Below are 5,403 nucleotides of genomic sequence, written 5' to 3' on the forward strand. Positions count from 1 at the left end.
AGGGCTTCTGTAGAAACATGGCGGCACAAAATGGCGACTTCTACGTAAGGGGACCCTCTGTGTATGTAGATAAAAACATCTCATTCTAAGCTAATAAAAACACAATGGTTCATTATAAAAAGGTCTTTATACACCCCTGATAATATAGTTTTGTATATTATTTTGCATTTCTGTCAAGAGATCCTTCTAAAAATGACACACTGCACCTTTAAGGTTGGTGTGATTATCACTGTACAGAGTGGAAACCCCCCACCAAAAGTGAGCTGTACCAGCCCGTACTATCCAATGTACTATCCAAAACTTTATTTTGGCAGTACAGACAACACAAAATTATAAATGTTTAATTTATTAACAAATAAAGCTTCAATCCCTGCTGAAAAACAAAACAAAAATCTGTAACATTGTAAAAATGAGTGTAAATGTCTGTTGACACAGGTGGATCCAAACCCATATTACGAGAACTGTGTGAAGGATTCGTGTGCATGTGACACGGGTGGAGACTGTGAATGCTTATGCACAGCCGTAGCCGCTTACGCTCAAGCCTGCAATGAAGCAGATGTTTGTGTGGACTGGAGAACACCTGAGATCTGCCGTAAGCTTCTGTCAAGCACAAAACTCAGATTCACTCTGCATGTAAACGTGAATTACAAATCTGTGGTGTTGTCATTATGTTTCTAGTCATCCATGTGGCACTTTCAACATTTTGCTCTGTTAATTGCATTTAATTTAGTTTTTATGTTCTTTTGTCAGCTGTGTACTGTGACTACTACAATAATCCAGGTGACTGCACATGGCATTACAGTCCATGTCATACGCCATGCTACAAAACCTGTCTCAATCCTGAGGGTATCTGCAATAACACTTTACCCAACCTGGAGGGTGAGTGACTGAATCATATAGTAGACTAGCTAGCATTTTTTCATTTATGTGTACAGTACAAACAGGATGCATGACTATTAGGTTTCAGGAAGCTTTAAATATCTAACATGTACTGTATGCAACATTTTTAATAATATATTATGTATATACATTGTGCAGGATGTTATCCAGAATGTCCAGAGGACAAGCCTATTTTTGATGAGAAAAATCAAATGTGTGTTGAGAAATGTAATGGTACTTGCTATATTAATGGTACTGAGTTTAATCCCGGAGAGGAGATCCCAACAGAAGACCCATGTCAGATATGGTAAACCTTTGAGTGGTTCACCCACCCCTTTAAAGTCACTGATGTTACAAATCAAAACATACAAAAACTTATGTTTATATATTTCAAAAACATTGCCTTTACAGCATGTGTGATGAAAATGGAAAAATACAATGTTTTCAAAAACCTGGTAAGCAACACAGAAAATAAAATTTAATTAAAACTCAGTTTCCACTTTGCATTTACTAGTCATAATTAGCTAAATATAGTTGTGTCTATATCAAACAGGATGCTGTTACTACAATGGAACAGAATATGGTGACAATGAAATAATTTACAATGTAACAGATGGCATGGGAATGTGCTACTATGCCATTTGTATAAATACCACTGTGATTGAAACACAGGAACCCTGTAAACCTTCACCACCACCTCCTGAAAGTACTACAACAACTACAATTACAGTGTCAACAACAGAATCAACCACTCCCTCACAACCACCCACTGTTTCCACATCTTCCCCTACACCAACAAAAATTACAACAACAGGAACACCTCCTGGGAGTACTCCAACAACTAAATCATCAACACCCAACTTGTCCACTGTTTCCAGACCTGCAGCAACTACAACAACAGAAACATCAATTTCAAGTCCAACAACCTCATCAGAAACTCCAGAAACAATGTCACCTTGTGTGGATAAATGTGAGTGGTCTGAGTGGTTTAATGTATATAATCCTAACACAGGAGGGGGGAATGACTTTGAGACATATGAAAATATTAAAGAAAGTGGAAAAAAGATCTGTGAACATCCAGAAGATATTGAATGTAGAGCTGTGAACCAAACAAACATTAGCTTTGAAGAATTTGTTAATTCAACAAAACAAGTAGTCCAGTGCAATGTTTTATATGGTCTGCAGTGTGAGAAAGAAAAACAGACAGTCCGCCCCTATAAATGTGTTGACTATGAAATACGGGTCCTCTGCTGTTTTCCTTGTTCCACACCCTCACCAACAACAACACCAACCTTTACATTTAGCACAACACAAACACCATTGAGCTCAACATCCAGACCATCTACCACATCCTCACAAACACCCAAACCTTCCACTGTGTCCACATCCTCATCTACACCAACAAACATTACAACATCAGCAGGAACACCTCCTGGAAGTACTCCAACAACTAATCTAACACAATCAACAACCATGGTAGGATCTACAACTTCCTCACAAACGCCCAAACCTCCCACTGTTGCCACATCTTCACCTAGAGCAACAAAAAAAACAACAAAAACAACTGAAAAACCTCCACGCGGTACTCCAACAACAAAATTGACACAATCAACAACCATGGTAGGATCTACAACATCCTCACAAACGCCCAAACCTCCCACTGTTGAAATTACAATTACAACTGGAAAACCTCCTGGGAGTACTCCAACAACAAAATTTACACAATCAACAACAGTGGTGGTATCTACAACTTCCTCACAAACGCCCAAACCACCCACTGTTTCTCCATCTTCACCTACACCAACAGAAATTTTTACAACAACAACAACAGGAACCCCTCCTGGAAGTACTCCATCAGAAACTCCAGAAACAATTTCACCTTGTGTGGATAAATGTGAGTGGTCTGAGTGGTTTAATGTATATAATCCTAACACAGGAGGGGGGAATGACTTTGAGACATATGAAAATATTAAAGAAAGTGGAAAAAAGATCTGTGAACATCCAGAAGATATTGAATGTAGAGCTGTGAACAAACCTGACATTAGCTTTGAAGAATTTGTTAATTCAACAAAACAAGTGGTCCAGTGCAATGTTTTATATGGTCTGCAGTGTGAGAAAGAAAAACAGACAGTCCGCCCCTATAAATGTGTTGACTATGAAATACGGGTCTGCTGTTTTCCTTGTTCCACACCATCACCCACAACAACACCAACCTTTACATTTAGCACAACACAAACACCATTGAGCTCAACATCCAGACCATCTACCACATCCTCACAAACGCCCAAACCTCCCACTGTTTCCACATCTTCACCTACACCAACAAAAATTACAACAACAACAACAGGAACACCTCCTGGCAGTACTCCAACAACAAAAATGACACAATCAACAACCATGGAAGGATCTACAACTTCCTCACAAACACCTAAACCCTCCACTGTTTCCACATCTTCACCTACACCAACAGAAATTACAACAAAAACAACTGGAAAACCTCCTGGCGGTACTCCAACAACAAAAATGACACAATCAACAACCATGGTAGGATCTACAACATCCTCACAAACGCCCAAACCTCCCACTGTTGAAATTACAATTACAACTGGAAAACCTCCTGGGAGTACTCCAACAACAAAAATGACACAATCAACAACCATGGAAGGATCTACAACTTCCTCACAAACACCTAAACCCTCCACTGTTTCCACATCTTCACCTACACCAACAGAAATTACAACAACAACAACAGGAACACCTACTGGAAGTACTCCATCAGAAACTCCAGAAACAATGTCACCATGTGTGGATATATGTGAGTGGTCTGAGTGGTTTAATGTATATAATCCTGTAACAGGAGGAGGGAATGACTTTGAGACATATGAAAATATTAAAGAAAGTGGAAAAAAGATCTGTGAACATCCAGAAGATATTGAATGTAGAGCTGTGAACAAACCTGACATTAGCTTTGAAGAATTTGTTAATTCAACAAAACAAGTAGTCCAGTGCAATGTTTCATATGGTCTGCAGTGTGAGCAAAAACAACAGACAGTCCGCCCCTATAAATGTGTTGACTATGAAATAAGGGTCCTCTGCTGTTTTCCTTGTTCCACACCCTCACCAACAACAACACCAACCTTTACATTTAGCACAACACAAACACCATTGAGCTCAACATCCACACCATCTACCACATCCTCACAAACACCCAAACCTTCCACTGTGTCCACATCCTCATCTACACCAACAAACATTACAACATCAGCAGGAACACCTCCTGGAAGTACTCCAACAACTAAAATTACACAATCAACAACCATGGTAGGATCTACAACTTCCTCACAAACGCCCAAACCTCCCACTGTTTCCACATCTTCACCTACACCAACAAAAATAATAATAACAACAACAACAACAACAGGAACACCTCCTGGCAGTACTCCAATAACACAAATGACACAATCAACAACCATGGTAGGATCTACAACTTCCTCACAAACGCCTAAACCCCTCACTATTTCCACATTTACAAATGGAACACCTACTGGCAGTACTCCAACAACAAACATTATTGAATCAACAACTGAAACAGTAACTACATTATCAATATCAAATAATAGCAGCTCAACTCCTAGTTTACCAATAATTACTGGCCCTCCAATAACAGCATCGGCCAGACCACAAATAAATGAATCAACTACCACAAAACCTACAACATCAAAGCCTTTGGTGAAAACTGAATCAACAACAGCCATAGAATCACCCACATCCTTACAAACGCCCCAATCACCCACTGTTTCCACATTGTCACCTATACCAACAGAAAGGACTACAACAACAGGAACACCCCTTGGAAGTACTCTAACGACAAAATTTACACAATCAACAACAGTGGGCAGATCTACAACTTTCTCACAAACCCCCAAACCATCCACTGTTTCTACATCTTCACCTACACCAACAGAAAGGACTACAACAACAGGAACACCTCCTGGAAGTTCTCCAACAACGAAATGTACAGAATCCACAACCATGGTAGGCTCTACAACTTCCTCACAAACACCCAAACCTCCCACTGTTTCCACATCTTCACCTACAGTAACAGAAATTACAACAACAACAACAGGAACACCTCCTAGCAGTACTCCAACAACAAAAATGACACAATCAACAACCATGGTAGGATCTACATTTTCCTCACAAACGCCCAAAACTCCTACTATTGAAATTACAATTACAACGGGAAAACCTCCTGGCAGTACTCCAACAACAAAATATACACAAACAACAACCATGGTAAGTTCTACAACTTCCTTACAAACACCCAAACCGCCCACTGTTTCCACATCTTCATCTACACCAACAGAAATTATTACAACAACAACAACAGGAACACCTCCTGGAAGTACTCCAACAACTAATCTAACACAATCAACAACAGTGGTAGTATCTTTAACTTCCTCACAAACGCCCAAACCACCCACTGTTTCTCCATCTTCATCTACACCAACAGAAATTATTACA

General features: G+C 39.6%; 1 non-coding gene across 1 annotated transcript; it reads left to right on the forward strand.

Annotated features, from left to right (window-relative positions):
• Positions 1-439: 439 nt before the first annotated feature.
• Positions 440-1,180, forward strand: LOC129433059 (uncharacterized). Its single transcript, XR_012370007.1, has 3 exons — positions 440-592; positions 751-879; positions 1,039-1,180. It is a non-coding gene; the product is annotated as an uncharacterized protein (transcript).
• Positions 1,181-5,403: the final 4,223 nt, after the last annotated feature.

This window comes from Misgurnus anguillicaudatus, chromosome 6 (assembly GCF_027580225.2).
Source record: "Misgurnus anguillicaudatus chromosome 6, ASM2758022v2, whole genome shotgun sequence".
NCBI lineage: Eukaryota > Metazoa > Chordata > Actinopteri > Cypriniformes > Cobitidae > Misgurnus > Misgurnus anguillicaudatus.